The sequence below is a fragment of the Hyperolius riggenbachi genome, chromosome 3 (assembly GCF_040937935.1).
Source record: "Hyperolius riggenbachi isolate aHypRig1 chromosome 3, aHypRig1.pri, whole genome shotgun sequence".
Taxonomy (NCBI): domain Eukaryota; kingdom Metazoa; phylum Chordata; class Amphibia; order Anura; family Hyperoliidae; genus Hyperolius; species Hyperolius riggenbachi.
In genome coordinates, this window is record NC_090648.1 from 42671346 (window position 1) to 42683455 (window position 12110).

General features: G+C 45.2%; 13 non-coding genes across 13 annotated transcripts; all 13 read right to left on the reverse strand.

Moving 5' to 3' along the window:
- Positions 1-254: 254 nt before the first annotated feature.
- Positions 255-336, reverse strand: TRNAS-GCU (transfer RNA serine (anticodon GCU)). Its single transcript has one exon. It is a non-coding gene; the product is annotated as a tRNA-Ser (tRNA).
- An 832-nt stretch (positions 337-1168) lies between these two features.
- Positions 1169-1250, reverse strand: TRNAS-GCU (transfer RNA serine (anticodon GCU)). Its single transcript has one exon. It is a non-coding gene; the product is annotated as a tRNA-Ser (tRNA).
- Positions 1251-2082: 832 nt separating this feature from the next.
- TRNAS-GCU (transfer RNA serine (anticodon GCU)) lies at positions 2083-2164 on the reverse strand. Its single transcript has one exon. It is a non-coding gene; the product is annotated as a tRNA-Ser (tRNA).
- Positions 2165-2996: 832 nt separating this feature from the next.
- On the reverse strand, positions 2997-3078 carry TRNAS-GCU (transfer RNA serine (anticodon GCU)). Its single transcript has one exon. It is a non-coding gene; the product is annotated as a tRNA-Ser (tRNA).
- Positions 3079-3910: 832 nt separating this feature from the next.
- Positions 3911-3992, reverse strand: TRNAS-GCU (transfer RNA serine (anticodon GCU)). Its single transcript has one exon. It is a non-coding gene; the product is annotated as a tRNA-Ser (tRNA).
- An 832-nt stretch (positions 3993-4824) lies between these two features.
- On the reverse strand, positions 4825-4906 carry TRNAS-GCU (transfer RNA serine (anticodon GCU)). Its single transcript has one exon. It is a non-coding gene; the product is annotated as a tRNA-Ser (tRNA).
- Positions 4907-5738: 832 nt separating this feature from the next.
- On the reverse strand, positions 5739-5820 carry TRNAS-GCU (transfer RNA serine (anticodon GCU)). The gene has a single exon. It is a non-coding gene; the product is annotated as a tRNA-Ser (tRNA).
- An 832-nt stretch (positions 5821-6652) lies between these two features.
- On the reverse strand, positions 6653-6734 carry TRNAS-GCU (transfer RNA serine (anticodon GCU)). Its single transcript has one exon. It is a non-coding gene; the product is annotated as a tRNA-Ser (tRNA).
- An 832-nt stretch (positions 6735-7566) lies between these two features.
- TRNAS-GCU (transfer RNA serine (anticodon GCU)) lies at positions 7567-7648 on the reverse strand. Its single transcript has one exon. It is a non-coding gene; the product is annotated as a tRNA-Ser (tRNA).
- Positions 7649-8480: 832 nt separating this feature from the next.
- TRNAS-GCU (transfer RNA serine (anticodon GCU)) lies at positions 8481-8562 on the reverse strand. Its single transcript has one exon. It is a non-coding gene; the product is annotated as a tRNA-Ser (tRNA).
- Positions 8563-9394: 832 nt separating this feature from the next.
- On the reverse strand, positions 9395-9476 carry TRNAS-GCU (transfer RNA serine (anticodon GCU)). Its single transcript has one exon. It is a non-coding gene; the product is annotated as a tRNA-Ser (tRNA).
- An 832-nt stretch (positions 9477-10308) lies between these two features.
- On the reverse strand, positions 10309-10390 carry TRNAS-GCU (transfer RNA serine (anticodon GCU)). Its single transcript has one exon. It is a non-coding gene; the product is annotated as a tRNA-Ser (tRNA).
- An 832-nt stretch (positions 10391-11222) lies between these two features.
- On the reverse strand, positions 11223-11304 carry TRNAS-GCU (transfer RNA serine (anticodon GCU)). Its single transcript has one exon. It is a non-coding gene; the product is annotated as a tRNA-Ser (tRNA).
- Between the last annotated feature and the right edge of the window lie 806 nt (positions 11305-12110).

Consider the following 12110-nt stretch of genomic DNA (forward strand, 5'->3'; position numbering starts at 1 on the left):
AGCACTGTTTATTTTCTCCGCTAAGGCTGCAGAGGTGAATTTTCTATTTGTGGGTTGCAGGTCTGAACCCCGAACGGCCCATACTTTGTGAGAAAGAATGATGCTGCAGACAAGCATTGTGTAAATGTACACAATCTGTGTCCCAATAGTCATCGGGCAAAGGGCATACACACTTTTCCATGCACAACCACATGGACGTCAAGGACAGGCGAGTTGGATGGTGGGTATGATACTAGTTTGTAAAAGTGCACCATCGACGAGGATGGGATTTGAACCCATGCATGCAGAGCACAATGGAATAGCAGTCCATCGCCTTAACCACTCGGCCACCTCGTCTCAATAAAACATGACATCTAACGCTATCATTTTTTCAGCTATGGTCAAAGCCCTGTGCGCAAAACACGGCTCATCTTTTCAGGATAGCAAAGTGCACTTTTTGGACAGAAAAGAAGAACGCGCACCTTTTGCTCACACAAGAAAAATCATTTGCAAGAGGCCTGACAGAGGACACCTTAATCACCCCACTGGAGCACACCTACCTAAACAAGGGCCTTCTACACCATGCCATCAACACGCCATGCTGTATTTTTCATCTTTGCTTACATCTTTTGGAATCATTGCAAACTTTCAGCCAAGCATTTCCACAATTAACATCTGCCTTTTAGGGTCACTTAGCTAGACTGTGGGCTGAACTATGCAGATTACTTCTACTTTTAGGGAGACTCAAGCCAGTATGAACATGAGGCGAGGGCACATCTTCTTACTGTCCTACCAATCCCATTATACCTTATGCCTCACACTGGCACCTGCCAGTCACAGACAGGAGGTTTACAACTTGAAAATCAGGTATGACTGAAGCACTTTTTGGCACTTGTCCTTCTACAGACAAACTATTTTCTTCGTGCAGCCAGACAAGCACTGTTTATTTTCTCCGCTAAGGCTGCAGAGGTGAATTTTCTATTTGTGGGTTGCAGGTCTGAACCCCAAATGGCCCATACTTTGTGAGAAAGAATGATGCTGCAGACAAGCATTGTGTAAATGTACACAATCTGTGTCCCAATAGTCATCGGGCAAAGGGCATACACACTTATCCATGCACAACCACATGGACGTCAAGGACAGGCGAGTTGGATGGTGGGTATGATACTAGTTTGTAAAAGTGCACCATCGACGAGGATGGGATTTGAACCCAAGCGTGCAGAGCACAATGGATTAGCAGTCCATCGCCTTAACCACTCGGCCACCTCGTCTCAGTAAAACATGACATCTAACGCTATCATTTTTTCAGCTCTGGTCAAAGCCCTGTGCGCAAAACACGGCTCATCTTTTCAGGATAGCAAAGTGCACTTTTTGGACAGAAAAGAAGAACGCGCACCTTTTGCTCACACAAGAAAAATCATTTGCAAGAGGCCTGACAGCGGACACCTTAATCATCCCACTGGAGCACACCTACCTAAACAAGGGCCTTCTACACCATGCCATCAACACGCCATGCTGTATTTTTCATCTTTGCTTACATCTTTTGGAATCATTGCAAACTTTCAGCCAAGCATTTCCACAATTAACATCTGCCTTTTAGGGTCACTTAGCTAGACTGTGGGCTGAACTATGCAGATTACTTCTACTTTTAGGGAGACTCAAGCCAGTATGAACATGAGGCGAGGGCACATCTTCTTACTGTCCTACCAATCCCATTATACCTTATGCCTCACACTGGCACCTGCCAGTCACAGACAGGAGGTTTACAACTTGAAAATCAGGTATGACTGAAGCACTTTTTGGCACTTGTCCTTCTACAGACAAACTATTTTCTTCGTGCAGCCAGACAAGCACTGTTTATTTTCTCCGCTAAGGCTGCAGAGGTGAATTTTCTATTTGTGGGTTGCAGGTCTGAACCCCGAACGGCCCATACTTTGTGAGAAAGAATGATGCTGCAGACAAGCATTGTGTAAATGTACACAATCTGTGTCCCAATAGTCATCGGGCAAAAGGCATACACACTTATCCATGCACAACCACATGGACGTCAAGGACAGGCGAGTTCGATGGTGGGTATGATACTAGTTTGTAAAAGTGCACCATCGACGAGGATGGGATTTGAACCCATGCGTGCAGAGCACAATGGATTAGCAGTCCATCGCCTTAACCACTCGGCCACCTCGTCTCAATAAAACATGACATCTAACGCTATCATTTTTTCAGCTATGGTCAAAGCCCTGTGCGCAAAACACGGCTCATCTTTTCAGGATAGCAAAGTGCACTTTTTGGACAGAAAAGAAGAACGGGCACCTTTTGCTCACACAAGAAAAATCATTTGCAAGAGGCCTGACAGAGGACACCTTAATCACCCCACTGGAGCACACCTACCTAAACAAGGGCCTTCTACACCATGCCATCAACACGCCATGCTGTATTTTTCATCTTTGCTTACATCTTTTGGAATCATTGCAAACTTTCAGCCAAGCATTTCCACAATTAACATCTGCCTTTTAGGGTCACTTAGCTAGACTGTGGGCTGAACTATGCAGATTACTTCTACTTTTAGGGAGACTCAAGCCAGTATGAACATGAGGCGAGGGCACATCTTCTTACTGTCCTACCAATCCCATTATACCTTATGCCTCACACTGGCACCTGCCAGTCACAGACAGGAGGTTTACAACTTGAAAATCAGGTATGACTGAAGCACTTTTTGGCACTTGTCCTTCTACAGACAAACTATTTTCTTCGTGCAGCCAGACAAGCACTGTTTATTTTCTCCGCTAAGGCTGCAGAGGTGAATTTTCTATTTGTGGGTTGCAGGTCTGAACCCCGAATGGCCCATACTTTGTGAGAAAGAATGATGCTGCAGACAAGCATTGTGTAAATGTACACAATCTGTGTCCCAATAGTCATCGGGCAAAGGGCATACACACTTTTCCATGCACAACCACATGGACGTCAAGGACAGGCGAGTTGGATGGTGGGTATGATACTAGTTTGTAAAAGTGCACCATCGACAAGGATGGGATTTGAACCCATGCATGCAGAGCACAATGGATTAGCAGTCCATCGCCTTAACCACTCGGCCACCTCGTCTCAATAAAACATGACATCTAACGCTATCATTTTTTCAGCTATGGTCAAAGCCCTGTGCGCAAAACACGGCTTATCTTTTCAGGATAGCAAAGTGCACTTTTTGGACAGAAAAGAAGAACGCGCACCTTTTGCTCACACAAGAAAAATCATTTGCAAGGGGCCTGACAGAGGACACCTTAATCATCCCACTGGAGCACACCTACCTAAACAAGGGCCTTCTACACCATGCCATCAACACGCCATGCTGTATTTTTCATCTTTGCTTACATCTTTTGGAATCATTGCAAACTTTCAGCCAAGCATTTCCACAATTAACATCTGCCTTTTAGGGTCACTTAGCTAGACTGTGGGCTGAACTATGCAGATTACTTCTACTTTTAGGGAGACTCAAGCCAGTATGAACATGAGGCGAGGGCACATCTTCTTACTGTCCTACCAATCCCATTATACCTTATGCCTCACACTGGCACCTGCCAGTCACAGACAGGAGGTTTACAACTTGAAAATCAGGTATGACTGAAGCACTTTTTGGCACTTGTCCTTCTACAGACAAACTAATTTCTTCGTGCAGCCAGACAAGCACTGTTTATTTTCTCCGCTAAGGCTGCAGAGGTGAATTTTCTATTTGTGGGTTGCAGGTCTGAACCCCGAACGGCCCATACTTTGTGAGAAAGAATGATGCTGCAGACAAGCATTGTGTAAATGTACACAATCTGTGTCCCAATAGTCATCGGGCAAAGGGCATACACACTTATCCATGCACAACCACATGGACGTCAAGGACAGGAGAGTTGGATGGTGGGTATGATACTAGTTTGTAAAAGTGCACCACCGACGAGGATGGGATTTGAACCCATGCGTGCAGAGCACAATGGATTAGCAGTCCATCGCCTTAACCACTCGGCCACCTCGTCTCAATAAAACATGACATCTAACGCTATCATTTTTTCAGCTATGGTCAAAGCCCTGTGCGCAAAACACGGCTCATCTTTTCAGGATAGCAAAGTGCACTTTTTGGACAGAAAAGAAGAACGCGCACCTTTTGCTCACAAAAGAAAAATCATTTGCAAGAGGCCTGACAGAGGACACCTTGATCACCCCACTGGAGCACACCTACCTAAACAAGGGCCTTCTACACCATGCCATCAACACGCCATGCTGTATTTTTCATCTTTGCTTACATCTTTTGGAATCATTGCAAACTTTCAGCCAAGCATTTCCACAATTAACATCTGCCTTTTAGGGTCACTTAGCTAGACTGTGGGCTGAACTATGCAGATTACTTCTACTTTTAGGGAGACTCAATCCAGTATGAACATGAGGCGAGGGCACATCTTCTTACTGTCCTACCAATCCCATTATACCTTATGCCTCACACTGGCACCTGCCAGTCACAGACAGGAGGTTTACAACTTGAAAATCAGGTATGACTGAAGCACTTTTTGGCACTTGTCCTTCTACAGACAAACTATTTTCTTCGTGCAGCCAGACAAGCACTGTTTATTTTCTCCGCTAAGGCTGCAGAGGTGAATTTTCTATTTGTGGGTTGCAGGTCTGAACCCCGAACGGCCCATACTTTGTGAGAAAGAATGATGCTGCAGACAAGCATTGTGTAAATGTACACAATCTGTGTCCCAATAGTCATCGGGCAAAGGGCATACACACTTTTCCATGCACAACCACATGGACGTCAAGGACAGGCGAGTTGGATGGTGGGTATGATACTAGTTTGTAAAAGTGCACCATCGACGAGGATGGGATTTGAACCCATGCATGCAGAGCACAATGGATTAGCAGTCCATCGCCTTAACCACTCGGCCACCTCGTCTCAATAAAACATGACATCTAACGCTATCATTTTTTCAGCTATGGTCAAAGCCCTGTGCGCAAAACACGGCTCATCTTTTCAGGATAGCAAAGTGCACTTTTTGGACAGAAAAGAAGAACGCGCACCTTTTGCTCACACAAGAAAAATCATTTGCAAGAGGCCTGACAGAGGACACCTTAATCACCCCACTGGAGCACACCTACCTAAACAAGGGCCTTCTACACCATGCCATCAACACGCCATGCTGTATTTTTCATCTTTGCTTACATCTTTTGGAATCATTGCAAACTTTCAGCCAAGCATTTCCACAATTAACATCTGCCTTTTAGGGTCACTTAGCTAGACTGTGGGCTGAATTATGCAGATTACTTCTACTTTTAGGGAGACTCAAGCCAGTATGAACATGAGGCGAGGGCACATCTTCTTACTGTCCTACCAATCCCATTATACCTTATGCCTCACACTGGCACCTGCCAGTCACAGACAGGAGGTTTACAACTTGAAAATCAGGTATGACTGAAGCACTTTTTGGCACTTGTCCTTCTACAGACAAACTATTTTCTTCGTGCAGCCAGACAAGCACTGTTTATTTTCTCCGCTAAGGCTGCAGAGGTGAATTTTCTATTTGTGGGTTGCAGGTCTGAACCCCAAATGGCCCATACTTTGTGAGAAAGAATGATGCTGCAGACAAGCATTGTGTAAATGTACACAATCTGTGTCCCAATAGTCATCGGGCAAAGGGCATACACACTTATCCATGCACAACCACATGGACATCAAGGACAGGCGAGTTGGATGGTGGGTATGATACTAGTTTGTAAAAGTGCACCATCGACGAGGATGGGATTTGAACCCATGCATGCAGAGCACAATGGATTAGCAGTCCATCGCCTTAACCACTCGGCCACCTCGTCTCAGTAAAACATGACATCTAACGCTATCATTTTTTCAGCTCTGGTCAAAGCCCTGTGCGCAAAACACGGCTCATCTTTTCAGGATAGCAAAGTGCACTTTTTGGACAGAAAAGAAGAACCCGCACCTTTTGCTCACACAAGAAAAATCATTTGCAAGAGGCCTGACAGCGGACACCTTAATCATCCCACTGGAGCACACCTACCTAAACAAGGGCCTTCTACACCATGCCATCAACACGCCATGCTGTATTTTTCATCTTTGCTTACATCTTTTGGAATCATTGCAAACTTTCAGCCAAGCATTTCCACAATTAACATCTGCCTTTTAGGGTCACTTAGCTAGACTGTGGGCTGAACTATGCAGATTACTTCTACTTTTAGGGAGACTCAAGCCAGTATGAACATGAGGCGAGGGCACATCTTCTTACTGTCCTACCAATCCCATTATACCTTATGCCTCACACTGGCACCTGCCAGTCACAGACAGGAGGTTTACAACTTGAAAATCAGGTATGACTGAAGCACTTTTTGGCACTTGTCCTTCTACAGACAAACTATTTTCTTCGTGCAGCCAGACAAGCACTGTTTATTTTCTCCGCTAAGGCTGCAGAGGTGAATTTTCTATTTGTGGGTTGCAGGTCTGAACCCCGAACGGCCCATACTTTGTGAGAAAGAATGATGCTGCAGACAAGCATTGTGTAAATGTACACAATCTGTGTCCCAATAGTCATCGGGCAAAGGGCATACACACTTATCCATGCACAACCACATGGACGTCAAGGACAGGCGAGTTGGATGGTGGGTATGATACTAGTTTGTAAAAGTGCACCATCGACGAGGATGGGATTTGAACCCATGCGTGCAGAGCACAATGGATTAGCAGTCCATCGCCTTAACCACTCGGCCACCTCGTCTCAATAAAACATGACATCTAACGCTATCATTTTTTCAGCTATGGTCAAAGCCCTGTGCGCAAAACACGGCTCATCTTTTCAGGATAGCAAAGTGCACTTTTTGAACAGAAAAGAAGAACGGGCACCTTTTGCTCACACAAGAAAAATCATTTGCAAGAGGCCTGACAGAGGACACCTTAATCACCCCACTGGAGCACACCTACCTAAACAAGGGCCTTCTACACCATGCCATCAACACGCCATGCTGTATTTTTCATCTTTGCTTACATCTTTTGGAATCATTGCAAACTTTCAGCCAAGCATTTCCACAATTAACATCTGCCTTTTAGGGTCACTTAGCTAGACTGTGGGCTGAACTATGCAGATTACTTCTACTTTTAGGGAGACTCAAGCCAGTATGAACATGAGGCGAGGGCACATCTTCTTACTGTCCTACCAATCCCATTATACCTTATGCCTCACACTGGCACCTGCCAGTCACAGACAGGAGGTTTACAACTTGAAAATCAGGTATGACTGAAGCACTTTTTGGCACTTGTCCTTCTACAGACAAACTATTTTCTTCGTGCAGCCAGACAAGCACTGTTTATTTTCTCCGCTAAGGCTGCAGAGGTGAATTTTCTATTTGTGGGTTGCAGGTCTGAACCCCAAATGGCCCATACTTTGTGAGAAAGAATGATGCTGCAGACAAGCATTGTGTAAATGTACACAATCTGTGTCCCAATAGTCATCGGGCAAAGGGCATACACACTTATCCATGCACAACCACATGGACATCAAGGACAGGCGAGTTGGATGGTGGGTATGATACTAGTTTGTAAAAGTGCACCATCGACGAGGATGGGATTTGAACCCATGCATGCAGAGCACAATGGATTAGCAGTCCATCGCCTTAACCACTCGGCCACCTCGTCTCAGTAAAACATGACATCTAACGCTATCATTTTTTCAGCTCTGGTCAAAGCCCTGTGCGCAAAACACGGCTCATCTTTTCAGGATAGCAAAGTGCACTTTTTGGACAGAAAAGAAGAACGCGCACCTTTTGCTCACACAAGAAAAATCATTTGCAAGAGGCCTGACAGCGGACACCTTAATCATCCCACTGGAGCACACCTACCTAAACAAGGGCCTTCTACACCATGCCATCAACACGCCATGCTGTATTTTTCATCTTTGCTTACATCTTTTGGAATCATTGCAAACTTTCAGCCAAGCATTTCCACAATTAACATCTGCCTTTTAGGGTCACTTAGCTAGACTGTGGGCTGAACTATGCAGATTACTTCTACTTTTAGGGAGACTCAAGCCAGTATGAACATGAGGCGAGGGCACATCTTCTTACTGTCCTACCAATCCCATTATACCTTATGCCTCACACTGGCACCTGCCAGTCACAGACAGGAGGTTTACAACTTGAAAATCAGGTATGACTGAAGCACTTTTTGGCACTTGTCCTTCTACAGACAAACTATTTTCTTCGTGCAGCCAGACAAGCACTGTTTATTTTCTCCGCTAAGGCTGCAGAGGTGAATTTTCTATTTGTGGGTTGCAGGTCTGAACCCCGAACGGCCCATACTTTGTGAGAAAGAATGATGCTGCAGACAAGCATTGTGTAAATGTACACAATCTGTGTCCCAATAGTCATCGGGCAAAGGGCATACACACTTATCCATGCACAACCACATGGACGTCAAGGACAGGCGAGTTGGATGGTGGGTATGATACTAGTTTGTAAAAGTGCACCATCGACGAGGATGGGATTTGAACCCATGCGTGCAGAGCACAATGGATTAGCAGTCCATCGCCTTAACCACTCGGCCACCTCGTCTCAATAAAACATGACATCTAACGCTATCATTTTTTCAGCTATGGTCAAAGCCCTGTGCGCAAAACACGGCTCATCTTTTCAGGATAGCAAAGTGCACTTTTTGGACAGAAAAGAAGAACGGGCACCTTTTGCTCACACAAGAAAAATCATTTGCAAGAGGCCTGACAGAGGACACCTTAATCACCCCACTGGAGCACACCTACCTAAACAAGGGCCTTCTACACCATGCCATCAACACGCCATGCTGTATTTTTCATCTTTGCTTACATCTTTTGGAATCATTGCAAACTTTCAGCCAAGCATTTCCACAATTAACATCTGCCTTTTAGGGTCACTTAGCTAGACTGTGGGCTGAACTATGCAGATTACTTCTACTTTTAGGGAGACTCAAGCCAGTATGAACATGAGGCGAGGGCACATCTTCTTACTGTCCTACCAATCCCATTATACCTTATGCCTCACACTGGCACCTGCCAGTCACAGACGGGAGGTTTACAACTTGAAAATCAGGTATGACTGAAGCACTTTTTGGCACTTGTCCTTCTACAGACAAACTATTTTCTTCGTGCAGCTAGACAAGCACTGTTTATTTTCTCCGCTAAGGCTGCAGAGGTGAATTTTCTATTTGTGGGTTGCAGGTCTGAACCCCAAATGGCCCATACTTTGTGAGAAAGAATGATGCTGCAGACAAGCATTGTGTAAATGTACACAATCTGTGTCCCAATAGTCATCGGGCAAAGGGCATACACACTTATCCATGCACAACCACATGGACATCAAGGACAGGCGAGTTGGATGGTGGGTATGATACTAGTTTGTAAAAGTGCACCATCGACGAGGATGGGATTTGAACCCATGCATGCAGAGCACAATGGATTAGCAGTCCATCGCCTTAACCACTCGGCCACCTCGTCTCAGTAAAACATGACATCTAACGCTATCATTTTTTCAGCTCTGGTCAAAGCCCTGTGCGCAAAACACGGCTCATCTTTTCAGGATAGCAAAGTGCACTTTTTGGACAGAAAAGAAGAACGCGCACCTTTTGCTCACACAAGAAAAATCATTTGCAAGAGGCCTGACAGCGGACACCTTAATCATCCCACTGGAGCACACCTACCTAAACAAGGGCCTTCTACACCATGCCATCAACACGCCATGCTGTATTTTTCATCTTTGCTTACATCTTTTGGAATCATTGCAAACTTTCAGCCAAGCATTTCCACAATTAACATCTGCCTTTTAGGGTCACTTAGCTAGACTGTGGGCTGAACTATGCAGATTACTTCTACTTTTAGGGAGACTCAAGCCAGTATGAACATGAGGCGAGGGCACATCTTCTTACTGTCCTACCAATCCCATTATACCTTATGCCTCACACTGGCACCTGCCAGTCACAGACAGGAGGTTTACAACTTGAAAATCAGGTATGACTGAAGCACTTTTTGGCACTTGTCCTTCTACAGACAAACTATTTTCTTCGTGCAGCCAGACAAGCACTGTTTATTTTCTCCGCTAAGGCTGCAGAGGTGAATTTTCTATTTGTGGGTTGCAGGTCTGAACCCCGAACGGCCCATACTTTGTGAGAAAGAATGATGCTGCAGACAAGCATTGTGTAAATGTACACAATCTGTGTCCCAATAGTCATCGGGCAAAGGGCATACACACTTATCCATGCACAACCACATGGACGTCAAGGACAGGCGAGTTGGATGGTGGGTATGATACTAGTTTGTAAAAGTGCACCATCGACGAGGATGGGATTTGAACCCATGCGTGCAGAGCACAATGGATTAGCAGTCCATCGCCTTAACCACTCGGCCACCTCGTCTCAATAAAACATGACATCTAACGCTATCATTTTTTCAGCTATGGTCAAAGCCCTGTGCGCAAAACACGGCTCATCTTTTCAGGATAGCAAAGTGCACTTTTTGGACAGAAAAGAAGAACGGGCACCTTTTGCTCACACAAGAAAAATCATTTGCAAGAGGCCTGACAGAGGACACCTTAATCACCCCACTGGAGCACACCTACCTAAACAAGGGCCTTCTACACCATGCCATCAACACGCCATGCTGTATTTTTCATCTTTGCTTACATCTTTTGGAATCATTGCAAACTTTCAGCCAAGCATTTCCACAATTAACATCTGCCTTTTAGGGTCACTTAGCTAGACTGTGGGCTGAACTATGCAGATTACTTCTACTTTTAGGGAGACTCAAGCCAGTATGAACATGAGGCGAGGGCACATCTTCTTACTGTCCTACCAATCCCATTATACCTTATGCCTCACACTGGCACCTGCCAGTCACAGACGGGAGGTTTACAACTTGAAAATCAGGTATGACTGAAGCACTTTTTGGCACTTGTCCTTCTACAGACAAACTATTTTCTTCGTGCAGCTAGACAAGCACTGTTTATTTTCTCCGCTAAGGCTGCAGAGGTGAATTTTCTATTTGTGGGTTGCAGGTCTGAACCCCAAATGGCCCATACTTTGTGAGAAAGAATGATGCTGCAGACAAGCATTGTGTAAATGTACACAATCTGTGTCCCAATAGTCATCGGGCAAAGGGCATACACACTTATCCATGCACAACCACATGGACATCAAGGACAGGCGAGTTGGATGGTGGGTATGATACTAGTTTGTAAAAGTGCACCATCGACGAGGATGGGATTTGAACCCATGCATGCAGAGCACAATGGATTAGCAGTCCATCGCCTTAACCACTCGGCCACCTCGTCTCAGTAAAACATGACATCTAACGCTATCATTTTTTCAGCTCTGGTCAAAGCCCTGTGCGCAAAACACGGCTCATCTTTTCAGGATAGCAAAGTGCACTTTTTGGACAGAAAAGAAGAACGCGCACCTTTTGCTCACACAAGAAAAATCATTTGCAAGAGGCCTGACAGCGGACACCTTAATCATCCCACTGGAGCACACCTACCTAAACAAGGGCCTTCTACACCATGCCATCAACACGCCATGCTGTATTTTTCATCTTTGCTTACATCTTTTGGAATCATTGCAAACTTTCAGCCAAGCATTTCCACAATTAACATCTGCCTTTTAGGGTCACTTAGCTAGACTGTGGGCTGAACTATGCAGATTACTTCTACTTTTAGGGAGACTCAAGCCAGTATGAACATGAGGCGATGGCACATCTTCTTACTGTCCTACCAATCCCATTATACCTTATGCCTCACACTGGCACCTGCCAGTCACAGACGGGAGGTTTACAACTTGAAAATCAGGTATGACTGAAGCACTTTTTGGCACTTGTCCTTCTACAGACAAACTATTTTCTTCGTGCAGCTAGACAAGCACTGTTTATTTTCTCCGCTAAGGCTGCAGAGGTGAATTTTCTATTTGTGGGTTGCAGGTCTGAACCCCGAATGGCCCATACTTTGTGAGAAAGAATGATGCTGCAGACAAGCATTGTGTAAATGTACACAATCTGTGTCCCAATAGTCATCGGGCAAAGGGCATACACACTTATCCATGCACAACCACATGGACGTCAAGGACAGGCGAGTTGGATGGTGGGTAT